This window comes from Bombyx mandarina, chromosome 16 (assembly GCF_030267445.1).
Source record: "Bombyx mandarina strain Sakado chromosome 16, ASM3026744v2".
Classification (NCBI taxonomy): domain Eukaryota; kingdom Metazoa; phylum Arthropoda; class Insecta; order Lepidoptera; family Bombycidae; genus Bombyx; species Bombyx mandarina.
In genome coordinates, this window is record NC_143222.1 from 6,622,497 (window position 1) to 6,638,614 (window position 16,118).

Here is a 16,118-nt window from a genome sequence, read left to right on the forward strand (position 1 = left end):
TTGAGCAGATAAAGGCGAAAGTCGAATATTCAGGTTATACTAAATCATAACTAATACTCATCCTTTAATTCGTCCGTGAAATAATGTGCAGCAGTCTTATGAGAATGATGAACATCCATATTTTCACTTGTTTAAAAATGTGCTGGACTTAGAGATTGTCTTTTTTTTTCTGGTCGTCGCACACCGAACGTATTCCGCGGATTGATACTTAATACTTTGGCACAGTTGACCAAAGTCCAGCGCGTTCACAGCACGCGTTCACGCCATTAAAGCCAGTACGCGGATGTCACTGGCCGTTGTATGTCGAAAAAAGTGAATACACGAGCGCGAAATTCGAATTAAGAACACAGTTTGACAGTGTAGTGATTTTTGTTATGAGTGTGTATTTTATGTAACTGACTTATTTATGTTTTTTTGTTCCAAATTTATTTTCATTTAAGAACATATGAATAAATTGGATTTACTTTCTTCGGCTGTTTTTAAATAGTATTATGGTAAGTTCTTTTTTTTTAATTCACTAAGATTTATTATGTCACAAGGCTCTGTGACATCTTCAATTTAAAGAGTTTTTTTCCACAGGGATGTTTTAACAATATCTAACATTACTTTAGCATCGATCTAATGTAATTGATTTTGTTGATAATAAATGCGGTTACAATCTCTTGTTATCCATTTATTCCTGAATGCAAATTAAAAGAAAGAATAATCTTAAATAATATTACAACAATAATAGTTTAAAGGATAGTAAGTAATTAAAAATTCCATCACGTACATAATTAATCTTGATGCATATGTTATATGTATCTTAATATGGTACTTATACATAATTACTGACAATAACAGCATTGAAAGTTTTTGTCTGGTATGCTCTTTATAAGATTTACAATACATTTCTTCTTCGGAAGACGTTCATATAGATTATATTGTACTTTATGAGATTAAAATGATTTTTAAGTTTCACATACTTTACACTTTTCGTGGTTACGAAAGACTGACCAAGAAAACTGTAAAGTATTTGAAACTTCCGAAACTTTTAATATATAAAACCAATAAAAAAATCGAACCTAAACCGTAAAAGTAGTTTTAATTATGTCTACGAATCAGGAAAATTGAATTTCTTCACACTTACAAGATTAACTAAAACCCCCAGCGTTAATGATATGAGTAAGCGCCATCTTACAATCCAGTAACCCACATAGTATTTTTTGTATTACCATAAAATGCTTATTTAAACTATCTTATATAAATGTGTTGTGAGATCTGAAAGGTCTACGGCGTCAAAGCGGTGAAAGACGAAGCTATACTGTGTGTAAATAAAAAAATAAAATACATCTCTGAACGTCGCTTATTCATTAGTAACGATATTTAAGGCGTAATTTATTTTATACCACAGTAGGCAGCGACTTACGGTAGACAGCGGCCTGGCTCTGCCCCTGGCATTGCTGAAGTCCATGGGCGACGGTAACCACTCACCATCAGATGGGCCGTATGCTCGTCTGCCTACAAGGGCAATAAAAAAAACGTCCGTGGTCTAATGGGTAAAGGGTTCGATATTTTCATCGAGTGGTGCCAATTTACCAGCTGCTCGAAGCAATGGTACGCCTGGAACGGCATGATAATCCAGCCCACTGAGTTTCTCGCCGGATCTTCTCAGTGGGTCGCGTTTACGATCCGGTGGTAGATTCTGCGAAGCACTGCTCTTGCTAGGGTCAGTGTTAGCATCACTCCGGTTTAACCCTCAGACACAGCACACTGAGTTTCTCGCCGGATCTTCTCAGTGGGTCGCGTTTACGATCCGGTGGTAGATTCTGCGAAGCACTGCTCTTGCTGGGTCAGTGTTAGCATCACTCCGGTTTAACCCTCAGACACAGCCCACTGAGTTTCTCGCCGGATCTTCTCAGTGGGTCGCGTTTCCGATCCGGTGGTAGATTCTGCGAAGCACGGCTCTTGCTGCTAGGGTTCGTGTTAGCAACGTCGTCAGGTTTGAGCCCCGTGAGCTCACCTACTAGTTAAGGTTACGCTGAAATAGCTTCTCAAGGCTATCAGCTTAGGTAGGAAAAAAAAGATAATCCACATATCGCGGCCGCCGCTTGTTACATACGAGAGCGATTATTTAATAAATAAATAAAAAAAAATTTTTCTTATTTATTATATATGTATATCAAACACATATTCACTAATTGGATTAAAGATTGAGCAGTAATAAAGCACATAATATAATAAAATAGCAATTTAACTAACACATATTAAGGACCAATATAGTTCAATATTTGGATACTTCGCTTCAACTAGTTTTCAACAAGCAGTTGATAGGTTCAAACCTCTGTTTAAGAATATGAGACTTAGAGACTGCGGTAAACTGATGGTCATGTTAGTTTCGTAAAAGACAAAAACAAATGGAATATTGACGATAACATGCCCATAGGAATGATCTCGTACTTATTTTTTCTACACATTATGATTTAAAAAAAAATTTATTAGTTATTTTTTCATAGTAATCTCGGCGTGAATGTCGCCGAGCACCTTGAGACATGAGATGGAAATCTCTATTGCATTGTATAACGACTGTCTTACCCTGGATACAAAAACAAATGTGTGTGTATGAAATAAATAAATCTGTGTGTGTATTAGTGTGTGCGTGCGTGTGTGTAAAATATTGATAAAACAGAATACGAAGTCGTTTCTTTCATATCGTTTTCTATGAGATGCGAATTAGTTCAAGCACACCGCAATTTGAATTCCTTCAAAGCTTTGAGGGGACGACGGTATAGTAGCTATTTTCTTAGTACGTGACTACGCAAGATAACTTCTTAGATCTTCGAATAATACATCTTGGAGTGTGTGATTGGAATGTAATTTCGTGAGCTCCGACAATCGTATGTTATTTTAACGATTTTAATTAGCATTGTGGTATCTGGGACTTTCAGTCGTCTGAAATTATCTTTAATTAGACGAATTTCAATTCTGACGTAACAACTCTTACGTATGATATTTAATTTAAGATATAGTGGATTATTGTTTATTAATATTCATAGATGTGCCGTAAGATAGTGTCACAGCTCTCTCACTCGACTACTTTTTTTTTTGCATCTACGTAAATGTATCAGATGTATTGGCGACACTCATGTTGCGGATGCGAATTTTCATTTTTTTGTTTTTAAATATAAATTAATAGTTCTCTGTATGTACTTCCTATATATATTTGATAGTATGTGGTTTAAGACATACATTCGAAGGTCGATAACGTTTTTATTATAAATTAGAATGGAAATTGGGGAAAGATTTTTGTCACATTACGTGCGAAAAAGCAAAATGGTCGTTTTATAAATTTGGTGATAGTGCCAGCGGAGCATGACCTTGTTCCACTTAATTACTAAAGGCTTAGCTTTGGTTTTTTACTGTAATAGTAGAGAGATTACTTGATAATTCCTAGAGACATCGAGACAATCATTATTTACTACAACTTTCCCTATTTATTCTAAAGCATTTTATTCATTTTATTACTTCACCCCCGCTAATTCGTGACGTGTCATTCCATCATCAATACTCAGAGACACCTATATCAGACACGTGCCTGTTCTTAAATGTGTGCTAAATCAAATTATTATACGTACATATATGTATAAAGGGTCATTGTAGAAGAATCAGTAATAAATATCATTAGATGTACTGCTAAATGACTGGTAAACTGTTTCTAAAAAAATATCTTCAAAAAGCAGAAGCACATAAATTGAACGTTTACACGTAATTAATAAGTTTTTTCACATAACTTAAAAATAACGATTTTTGTGATAGACATAACGTTTTCAATTTTATTAAACATTTACGTAATCCAATTAAACATTCAAAGAAATTATTTTTATGAAGAATATATTAGTCTATAGTCATGTTTTAGTATCTTGTTTAGAAATGCATATTATCATTTGCAATTTGCTGTTGTAATTGTATTTTTTGACTTGTTTTTTTGTTTATTGTAAATATTTCTACTTATATAAAAAAAAGAGAATATTTGAGAAAAAAAAAAAAAAACCCGCTGAGTTTGTTTCGCTGGTTCTTTTCAGGACTGTGGCTTCCTTTTTGGAACCGGTGGTAGAGTTGACATTGATATTTATATTTTGACATTCAACAAGTGTGTTATACTGACATCTAAGTTGAAATAAATTTCTAATTAATTTCTAAATAAATTCAATTTTATTAAACATTTACGTAATCCAATTAAACATTCAAAGAAATTATTTTTATGAAGAATATATTAGTCTAGATGTTTTAGTATCTTGTTTAGAAATGCATATTATCATTTGCAATTTGCTGTTGTAATTGTATTTTTTGACTTGTTTTTTCGTTTATGGTAAATGTTTCTACTTATTTAAAAAAAAAAGAGAATATTTGAGAAAAAACAAAAAAAAAGCCCGCTGAGTTTGTTTTGCCGGTTCTTCTCAGGACTGTGGCTTCCTTTTTGGAACCGGTGGAAGAGTTGACATTGTTATTTATATTTTCACATTCAACAAGTGTGTTATACTGACATCTAAGTTGAAATAAATGATTTTGAATTTGAATTTAAATTTTGCTCTGTGGGGACATGCTTAAGCATGTAGCTTCCTGTCGCTTAATGATTAGTAAATTTGAATTATTGAAAATGAACAGGATCGGTGGGCTCCGGGCTTTAGTTGGGATTAAGACTTCACCGTAAATTGGGGAGGGAGACTGACTCCTAGCAGAATGAATTTTTGAGGATAGCTTTACAAGAGTATTCATTTCGAGCGGTAGTATGGAATCTGAATGATAGAAATGCCTGTAAAAGTAACATTATTGGTATTACTAATACAATTCACGTGGATCTGAAGTAAATAGGCCTTAGCGAAATTGTTATTATTCCCAGTCCGAGAGTAGCTGGAATAGCCCCTTAGGCTGCTAGCGTTAAGGTCGAAAAAAACTCTTACGGCCTGGCCACGGGGATCGGCGGTGCGAACAGCGAAGCGGTGGACGAGGCGACCATTCGCGCAGCACCGTTTGCAGGCCACGGGTACTCACGTTCGCCGCCGCGACTAGTAAGGAAGTCCGACAGCGAAATGTCTATATCGAAATTATCTCGATATTGCTTACAAATTAATAGTTTTTTGGTTCAGGACCTATTATTTGGAAAATATTGTGAAGTACATGATTTGAATAAGAATCGGAGTATACCTATAGATGGAGAATTCCACAAGAAGTACGAGAAATACTTTGGGTGGCTAGACTTCCAAATAGCTGGTCTAGCTAGTACTTCAGCTTTTTTTTTATTGCTTAGATGGGTGGACGAGCTCACAGCCCACCTTGTGTTAAGTGGTTACCGGAGCCCATAGACATCCACAACGTAAATGCGCCACCCACCTTGAGATATAAGTTCTAAGGTCTCAAGTATAGTTATAATGGCTGCCTCACCCTTCAAACCGAAACGCATTACTACTTCACGGCAGAAATAGGCAGGGTGGTAGTACCCACCCGTGTGGACTCACAAGAGGTCCTACCACCAGTAATTACGCAAATTATAATTTTGAGGATTTCATTTTTATTACACGATGTTATTCCTTCACCGCGGAAATCAATCGTGAACATTTGTTGAGTACGTATTTCATTACAAAAATTGGTACCCACCTGATATTCGAACACCGGTGCATCGCTCAACACGATTGCACCGGAAGTCCGTTAGGCCACGACGACTTTAAAAATAAAAAATAAATAAAAAATATAAAAATTTCGGCGTTAATTTTTCGCGGCGAAAACAACTAAACTCATTTAATCACTGTACTATTCGCCGCGACTACCGCTCGACTCCGTGGCTCGCGCCGTCCGTATTCATGCATTTGTTTTGCTCGCCCGCCGCATCGCGCGATTCGCTCGGTACATTTCGCCGGTCGCTTCGCCGGTCGCCGGTGCGCGTGGCTTGTTAGGTACATTTCTATGCGCTTATTTTAGTCGCTAGACGCTTCGCCGTTCGCACCGCGCGAATATTCGTATCGGCGAATGTCCCGTGGCCAGGCTGTTACTAACTACGAATATGGCGGTAACCATCATAGAACACAAGATATTTGACAGAATGCCGGAATCTTGCTTACGACATTTTCAAGATATGCTTGCATATAATAATATACAAGTTCCGAACAACAACATTCGGACCGTCGCCGCGTCGGTCTACCGAGCAATATCACCCGCTCGGTGGAAGATCTTCCCTCTGACGTACATATCAGTTAATTTTATTTAACAACCGTTTTATGTTGTGATTTTTCTTGCGTTTTGCGTCCTCGAGTACGAGGTACTGAAAATTCACCGTTTACGAGGTTACTAGTTCGAATTTCTGGTTGTACTATGAACAAGTTGAATAAAACTTCCGTTGAAAAAAAACGAGTTTCGCTCACAGCGCAGCCAGATCTTATCCTATCCATCTTCAACTGAAGCATGGTGACACGGTAAATTATATTATGAGTGACACACGAATATATTTTGTATAAAAAAATTGGTGGTTTTTTTTTTGCGTTCGAGCATAATGAAAGTCGAGCGAGAAGTCGGGCTAAAAACGATATGTAATCGAGCAACTTAAAGCTTCTCAACGCTCAGTGTTTAGCAATATAGATTGATTTTATTTAAATTCATTTAATATTAATTAATTAAGCACAAAAATAATTTATGTTAATAAAAAAAAGACTGGACTTGATTTGTATAATTGAAACTAGATTTGACGTAATGTATTTTCGTTCGCATTGAATGGATTATTAGATGGAGAGATCTGGACATTTTGTTTAATACATAATCATATTTGATGGCTTTAAGCAATTTCGAGTTATGAGTGAGTTGTGAAGTGAAATTTAATTTTGGTTTGATTTGTTCTCCCATTCATGTATATTGTTAATTAACACCTTATCTATTTCTGCGTAATCTTCCATTCTTGGCCGTTTGATGAAATGTTTTTGCTATAGACCTATTGAGGTTAAAATAATAAAATAAAAGTACTTAGGAAAAAACGTAGTTAAACTTACAGTACAGAATAAACCGGAAATAATTTCTTTTTTTGTTGAAAAAATTCTCTAAATTCTTGTTTAGAAATGTAAAAATGTATTAAAGTGATTCATTAAATCCGTACCAAAACAATCAATTACATAAAAAATCGCTTTAGAATTTCGGGCTTTTAATGAAGTGCTATATTATCATAACGAAAATATACCAACAATGATCAAATTAATCAATCTGACAGTTCTTAAGCTCATCTGCCAAACGTTCATGACACGTATAAATAAAATAATCTTCCCATACACATGAAGTGACACGACAAAATTAAACATTGCCTAAAGACGCATCACGTGTTACTGTGAATAACGCCCTAGTTTAGAATCAGACACACTTTCGTATATGCTTCGGCTAACAAAGTTATTATGGATATAATGAACTACTCTCACTGTTAAATTAAGATTAAGTAGGGTCTCGCACTCGCGTTAAAATACTTCTTAGATAGTGACTGATATTTAGAGAGAAGCATATTGCGCTAATCACTTAAAAGTGTTGAGGATTGTTGTAACAGTGAAAAGTTTTGGATATTCAATCTCATAATTGAATCTTGCTAGTGTAATTTTTTTATTTATTATTTATTGCTTAGATGGGTGGCTCACTGCCCACCTGGTGTTAAGTGGTTACTGGAGCCCATAGATATCTACGACGTAAATGCGCCACTCACCTTGAGATATAGGTTCTAAGGTCTCAAGTATAGTTACAACGGCTGCCCCACCCTTCAAACCGAAACGCATTACTGCTTCACGGCAGAAATAGGTAGGGTGGTGGTACCTTCCCAAGCGTTAAAAAAAAAGGGTGGTGGTACCTACCCGCGCGGACTCACAAGAGATCCTACCACCAGTAAAAATTAAAGGAACTTATGAATTAAAAATATTTGAAATAACATCAAATTCAGGAAAAATATCTTCAAGCGTTTGTTTTCTACAAAAAATCCATATTTTCGAATAGAAAACAGCGGGATAATAATACCTATTAAGCCGGAAAAAATATTAATAAAAGCGTTAATCACAGCTTATTCATAAACACATTCAAATTATTTTTGATGGAAAGCTATACATAGAATCGATTTCTAACGGATTGAATAATCAATTCTTTTATTAGTAACATATTAATATTATGAAATTTTATGACAGTTCAGGTTCTGAATGAACAGTCATAAAGTTTTGAATTATTCAGAACATTACACAGCTTCAATAAAGGCTTAACTCAATAACACACGAAACTGCATCGGCACAGGAATTACTCCAACGGTATTCACACCGGTAATCGAAATACTCCTGCACAGATCGTGATTATTTCATGAAATATTACTCAAATCGTTTTATGCTTAAGGCAGTGATGTGAAATTCAACACACTTTTATTATTCATTTTTTACACTAACTAGTAGTAAAAGTACATCGGTGCTTTGGACAAACTTGGTATGTTACTTTTGAACTCGTCTTAACATACTTTCAAGGTGACTTGTAGTTCTGTTACAAATTAGACACTTGTCCGATGCTCCGTATTCGTACTGTGTGCTCTTTGAAAGTATTAATGGGTTAATGAATATTAATAAAACTCGAATAATAATCCAAAAGTAAAAAAAAAGTTTAACCTCCATATTGAAGGTTACGACGCCATTGAGTTTGGTAATTATTTGCACAATATTAATAACTCTAAACAAAGGCGTATTGAACGCTATACAAAGTCGATGCGTCGCAGTCATTAAAAGCCTAAGTCAGCACTTATCGAAGTTCGGTCAAGATTTGTGTTGCGTTCATCAGATTTAAATGACTTTGCGGAAATGTTATTGTTGTCATTTCTCAACGATGGCGAAAGTTAGGTCAGGGGTCGCTTTGAAAACTCCTGCACGTTTAGTTTCTAAACAATGGAAACGAAAGAACGCAGGATGAATTCGAGATCGCGTTGACTACGGTTCGCTTTCGCCGCCTATGAGATGTCATAAACTAGCTTCATTGGCTTTTACTACAAAATTCGATGTTGCAGTGAAAATGTAATGATTTCGGTTTGCGGTGTGATTCAATATCTTAGAAATGTAAAATTACGCTTTACCGATAAGCCTAATCCATTACAATATTATGTTTTTGATTAATAAAATGAACAATCTCTTTGACGTTATCAATCGGCAATTGTAAATAATGAAAAGCACAACCTGACTTATGTTGTTAATCCTAAGAGATAGCACAATTATCTTTTGGGAGATATACGACGGAGGGAAGATCTTCCACCGAGCGGGTGATATTTGCTCGGTAGACCGACAGTCCGAATGTTGTTGTTCGGAACTTGTATATATGCGCTTTATCTTGAAAATGTCGTAAGCGAGATTCAGGCATCTGTCAATTATCTTGCGTTGTATGATGGCTACCCGCCACATCACTCCCCTCCGAGACTGGAGGTCGTGTCATTTTTAGTTAGCGTTGTCCGTGCTGAGATTAGCTTGCAAGGGCCAGTGCTGCTCGAAGCCTGCGGTGAGTCGAGGCTGAGCTTGAATGCTGCGTACGTGTCGCCAGTGCTACTCGAAGTTTGCAGTGAGTCGAAACTGAGCTGAATGCTGCCTGGATGTCGCCAGTGCTGCTCGAAGTCTGCGGTGAGTCGAGACTGAGCTTGAATGCTGCGTGCGTGTCGCCAGTAGTCCATGTGTGCAGAGCTGCCACGCCAGAGATGTGTGACACCAAGCGTTGATGATCCGGTCGTGGGCTGCGATGAACTGTAGCGGCGTGATGAGGCAGTGAAGTTGCGTGCCGTAGGACCAGGAAGCGCGGTGAGTCGGCTGCGATGGTCCTGTTGAGGCTGCGATGCTGGCTTGCTGTAGTGACTGACGTGCTTTTATCTGCGAGAATGCGGGGATTGTGGTAGCCGAAGTTCATGATGCGCTGATGATGAATCAGAAGGTTGCGTGTTCACATCACGTCGGAGGTCACCAGTTTGGGGAGATATACGACAAAGGGAAGATCTTCCACCGAGCAGGTGATATTTGCTCGGTAGACCGACGGTCCGAATGTTGTTGTTCGGAACTTGTATATATGCGCTTTATCTTGAAAATGTCGTAAGCGAGATTCAGGCATCTGTCAATTATCTTGCGTTGTATGATGGCTACCCGCCACAATCTTTTTTTCTTCCTCTGATAGCCTAAAGGGTTATTCCAGCTACGCTTGGACGGGAGATCTTAATGATATTATATTACTGACCAATCCTTCAACAAAGCAATAGTTTCATGAAATAAATATATAGGACACTGGTATTTTTTATTCTATACATGTGTTTTTATTGAACTCCTAAACAGCTCCTCTGATGATATTTTCTTTGTGTTCGTTTTAGCTGTTGCCTGAGTAGTTTATATTTACAATTAGACCCAGTCGTCAATGCTACAATCGGTTTCTAGGTTTACTTTTAATAATTTTGCACATTACTCGCTATATTATAAGAGTGTACGCTATAGGAGGCTATATACCTCTCGCCACATTTGAACTCCGGCTATCAATTGTTGTATTATATAAAGGGTGTTTTCGCATGGCAAACCCTGGTAGATTTGCAAAACATAACTCACAAACTTCTATTAAGAAAGAACAGTTTGTGGCGTCGGGTTCGGTTTTGTATATTATATTATTATTTTAAGGTTACTCTAATATCTAAACTTATTTTTCCACTCATAAGTTTGTATTTTGAAATATAGTAATTAATTTTTTATTTTTTATTTTTTTCTTAATGGTATTAATGTGGCTTGTTAAATATCTCTTAATAACGAAACTCTTCATTGAATTCGTCGTTTTAATAACGGACATTCGTTCTTCTGTTTAACAACGTCGCACTTTCTATGCTCGTTTCATCATTTGATGATTAAGATAAGAAGACTTAGTCATTGCATTATAAATCAAGACAACTCGAGTGTCCGATAGCGCGGTCTGTAATGTAAGTTACTTTCTAAGATGACGGGAAATTAATACTTTCCAGCTGTACCTGGTAGGATAATTGTGTACGAGATTTTCATACTAAAAATATTCACAGAAATGGTGCCGGGATGCTGTTTCACAAACATAGAATGAAAACACACTAAGTTAATCAGTACTGTCTAAAGGCGTCTGGTTTTCCAAGCTTTTCTTTGTCTTGACTAATTTGGAGTATAAATTTTTGAGAACGGCCCTATTGATTGTCTGCACTACCGTCTCTAGTGACTCCTTTGCTTATGACTGACGCTTATATATTAGGTAGACTTCCTCTTTCCTTACGTCGTTCTTCTAATTAGTGAGGGTCGTGACTTCCCCGCTGCGTCAATCTCTCTTATACAGTTGTTCTCCATCTACTGCGACTCTTGGCCTCGTGGAGGGTATCGTAGAGCTTAACTAGGCTTAGGTAGACTTGGTTTTCTTTTATTTTTAACGTCTCTTTCCTAAATTTCATTGCTGCTCGTTGTTTGCTTGTTGCTGTTGCAGTTACTTTTCTTAAATTTTACCTGGAAAGTTTTCAGCGAATTTTGAAAATTAGTATTTTATTAGATATTGAAGTACTCTTAGCGAATTTCAACTTTGGCACTCGCGCCTAGTGGAAGAATGGCGTCCAGTAGAATTTGACGATATCTTCTTTTCGACTCATTTTACAATATTCTTACCCCTTATTTCGATCCAAATAACTACTATAAATAAAATTGGAATAAAAATTGCTAGTTAGAAATGTATTATCTTGCAAAAGCTTTTTTCATCCATTGTAAAATTTGACAAGGATCTGTTGGATACTTTCGTAAAAGTGAGTATCTATAAATATTCTTAGCTGACTAATGCGAAGTAAAAGAATGGCGATATCTCTAAATTCTGTTTCGAAAAGAATGTTAGTGATTGTGTAATACCGAATTAAAGTATATTATGTTTATAATGGCGACGTGTTTTTCGATAAAGTTTTTGCGTTTTTGCTTCGTTGAATCGATGATCATATTTTGATAAACTATTCACAGGATTGTGTAATCTTGATTACAGCAATCAGAAAGTAATGTAATTAGTTTTAAATCTATTATTTTGTATTCAAACAGTAGTTATTATTAATTCGATACCGACTTCGAAGGTCGAGAACCGTATCGAAAGTTGAACATCTTTTGTATAAATGCCACCTGCCTTGAGAATTGGGATTTGAACGGCTTAATGTAAAACCAGAGTAAAAGCCACGCAAGGGACCGAAGGTGTTTTGATTGAACGTACTGATTTAATTATATACGATATAGATGCGTGTCGATGTTACGATGTAAAAGTTGATGCGTGTGATGTATTCAGAATTCAGTATTGGAACTATGAATTATGAGATGCATTGAATATATATGAGATAGAATTTCTCTTTGCATCCTAAATATTGATTGATAAGTTTTTCAACGTAGAAAAAGAAGTTGACGTAATAATCGCTTGCAGTGTCATCGCTAAAGATCATAAAGATTTTATGAAATATGAAGTATGAGTGAACATTATTCGATTCTTTTGTTCGTGGGTTAATACTCTCCGATTGAGTATCTCTCTGAAGTCGTCGTGGCCTAAAGGATAAGACGTCCGGTGCATACTTGTTGAGCGATGCACCGGTGTTCGAATCGCAGGCGGGTACCAATTTTTCTAATGAAATACGTACTCAACAAATGTTCACGATTGACTTCCACGGTGAAGGAATAAGATCGTGTAATAAAAATCAAACCCGCAAAATTATAATTTGCGTAATAACTGGTGGTAGGACCTCTTGTGAGTTCGCGCGGGTAGGTACCACCGACCCGACTATTTCTGCCGTGAAGCAGTAATGCGTTTCGGTTTGAAGGGCAGCCGTCGTAACTATACTGAGACCTTAGAACTTATATCTCAAGGTGGGTAGCGCATTTACGTTGGATGTCTATGGGTTCCAGTAACCACTTCACATTAGGTGGGCTGTGAGCTCGTCCACCCATCTAGGCAATAAAAAAAAAAGAAAAAAAAGAGTAAGAATAGTAACCACTAATTAATGTAGATATACACAACTAGTTATAAATCTTCATCCGCAGTTGCCTTTTAACACCAACTAGAAGAGAAATTCGCAAAAAAAAACTTGTTACCACGAAACCGATTTAATTTGAAATGAAATTTACATCAACATTTTATTTTTGGCTACAATATTGTTTAGAAAATTTTGTTGTGTGCTATGTTCGTTTTATGGTCACAGTAAATGTGAAGATTTAACGAAGTGCAGATTACGGAAACTAATCGTATCTTATCTTTATCTTTGATATGAATATCAGTGTATAGCATAGCGTTGAAGGTAATAAAACATAATGAATAAGATACAGGTTATTTCGGAAAAAACAGCCGCGAGTCTGGGTTTTTTTTTTATTGCCCTTGTAGGCAGATGAGCACACGGCTCACCTGATGATGAGTGGTTACCCATGGACTTCAGCAATGCCAGGGGCAGAGCCAAGCCGCTGCCTACCGCTTAATACTCTCCACAAGCCTCGTTTGAAGAAGGTCATGTCATAGCGCTTGGAAAACACCGTGGAGGGGATCTCATTCCGTAGTCGGATGGTACGTCGCAAAAAATACCTCTAGAAACGCACTGTGGATGAACGCAATGACTCCAGGTAGTATGGATGAACTCTACTCCGATGGCGGGCGTTGCGATGGTAAAAACGAGATGACGCTATCATCTCGAGCAATTCCTCAGAGCACTACCCCTGGGAATCCTCCCCATGTTTTTTTAATGGCTTTTGAATCCTATTTAAGAATGAAACAAACAGATTATCCCTTGCATAAAACAGAAGGTCAAATGTAAATATAGCTTCTATTGTAATATCGAATTATATTAGTGTAATAAGGGAACGACGTAGGTAGTCTAAAAATCCTTAGTGAAACGTCAGTAGCGTCGTTTATTTCCCAATCATCTAAAATATGAAATATTTATTACCATCCATTAGTATCTTTTACGGATTTTCCGAGTCGTAGATATAATTAAAACAGCTTTTACGGTTTAAATCACCTTTTTTATTGTCCTTATATTATATACATATATTATTATACAGGCAAAAGTACTTCTCGACATTATACGTCCCGCGTAAGGATTGGTGTCAAAAACTGTGGTTGACATGCAAATAACTTTCTATGTAAACTTTTAAGCAACTTTTAGTTTATAATGATTCCAGGACATCTATATATTAATACGTGAAGCAAAAACTTTGTATCCCTTTTTACTAAAATTTGCGCGGACGGAAGAGTATGAAATTTTCGACACTTATAGAGAATATAGAGAAGAAGTGCACAATGCTAATATTTTTTTAAATTATGCATAAAATATACATTAAATCAATAAAGAAAACATTACACACACTACCATATATTTGACACACACACATATACTCTCTGTTTATTGCACTGAAGTATTATCAAACTTTTGTTATTGCTTAAAGTCTGTAGTCAAATTGGAAATAGGTTAGTATTATTCATCTTTAATATTACGAATATTTGCCTATAGTGTATGTAGTCTTGGCGAAATTTGTAACATCAGGACCATAATAATGTTGAAACTTATAATTTCAATTAATTATAGTCGAATTTTGACTACTGCGGGAACACTAGTTAAAATTTGTTTTGCTAATATTTTACATACGTTGAGATGATTTACTTGCTCAATATATTCGGTTCGAAAAAAGTTTATAAAAATTAACATTTGAACATTTCCGTTATCCGAATGTTTTGTGGATAGCTCTTCATTGTTAATTGATTAGGTATTATTGTTTACCCTGTAATAAAGCGTGATTAAGGTGTACAGTTTAAGGTAGGACCATCATCCTCTACCAATATGAGTACTATCACAGACTAGACGAAAGGAACTTGGTGAAGCGATATAATAAATTGTTAAAAGGCCTAAGTTACAAAATATATAAAGGAATATTAAGGAAAACTGACATAGAACGTTCCACAGATCGAAGAGAATTTCGACAAAAAGTGATAGTAAACTTTAAGACGTACCGAGTGTAGTTTTATTACTCAGATACTGTAGTGCTGGCGTGTGGTGTACCAGTATTTTATTACGATATACATGTTCGAACCGTTATTTGTTTTATGTAGGTCAATGCGATTAATGGTAGTCTCACTTGAAAAGGGTTTAATAAATACGAGTGATCCAAATATTTTGGTATTTAAATGAATTCAGTTGTGAAGTGTTTATTTCATTTATGTGTTTTGATTTCGGTATTAGTTTAGTGTTTGTCTTAATTTGTTATTGCTAACTAATTGTTGTAGACGTAGCTCTGGGTTTGACGTAACGAGAGCCCATTTATGTTGGGCCCGGGGACTACCTACATATGTTTTAGTGATGGCAAAGATATTGTGAAATCGTGTGAGTAGGCTTAAATAATTTTTTTAAGTGCTATGTTAGCGTGGTATGGACATGTGATGCGTAGAGAGAAGATGCATGTGACTAGGAGATGTATGAAAATGGTAGTGCAAGGTAGAGGGGGAAGAGGTCGACTAAAGAAGACATGGGTGGAGTGTGTGAATGACGATATGAGAGAGAGAGGAGTGAGTGTTGAGATGATGGCTGATTGAAGAGAATGGAAGAGAAAAATTAGCTGAGCCAACCCCATCTAGTGGGATTAGGTGGAGAAAAAAAAGGTTTCATTAGCTTATCGATGAAACGAATTATTTTAGCGTAATTTTAAATTACTTCAAGACGTTCGATTAACTCGAAAATTTGAATATAAAGTTTATGTAATAATTCTTTATCGATGATCGACAGCAATACAATGGTTTTGTTATTTTGGGTCAGTAACCAGAACAAGCGGGATCAAATTAATTTTTAATTCATTTTATAGTTCGGTTTGCTATTATGTTTCATTATTATGAGCTTCTTCGGACACATCATACGGTCTCCCAGACATGAATTAGAGAAGCTCATAATTGTGGGTCGCATAGAGGGCAAGCGCGCCATAAGCAGAACACCAGCCAGATGGTCAGATCTGGAAAGAGAAGTACTTGGTGGTAGTCTATACCATGCGGTTCATGCCACCCATGATCGAGCAGAGTGGAAGAACGTCACATGTTGTCGCGATCCTCAGTAGTGAGGGAACGATATAGAAGAAGTAACTGAA

General features: G+C 36.4%; 1 protein-coding gene across 1 annotated transcript in view; it reads left to right on the forward strand.

The window, feature by feature from the left end:
- Positions 1 to 208: 208 nt before the first annotated feature.
- LOC114246757 (uncharacterized) overlaps positions 209 to 16,118 on the forward strand; it is a 51,234-nt gene continuing 35,324 nt past the window's right edge. Inside the window, exon 1 of the mRNA XM_028179437.2 lies at positions 209 to 494. The gene's annotated coding sequence lies outside the window, so the exon portion shown is untranslated. The remainder of the gene's footprint in view (positions 495 to 16,118) is intronic.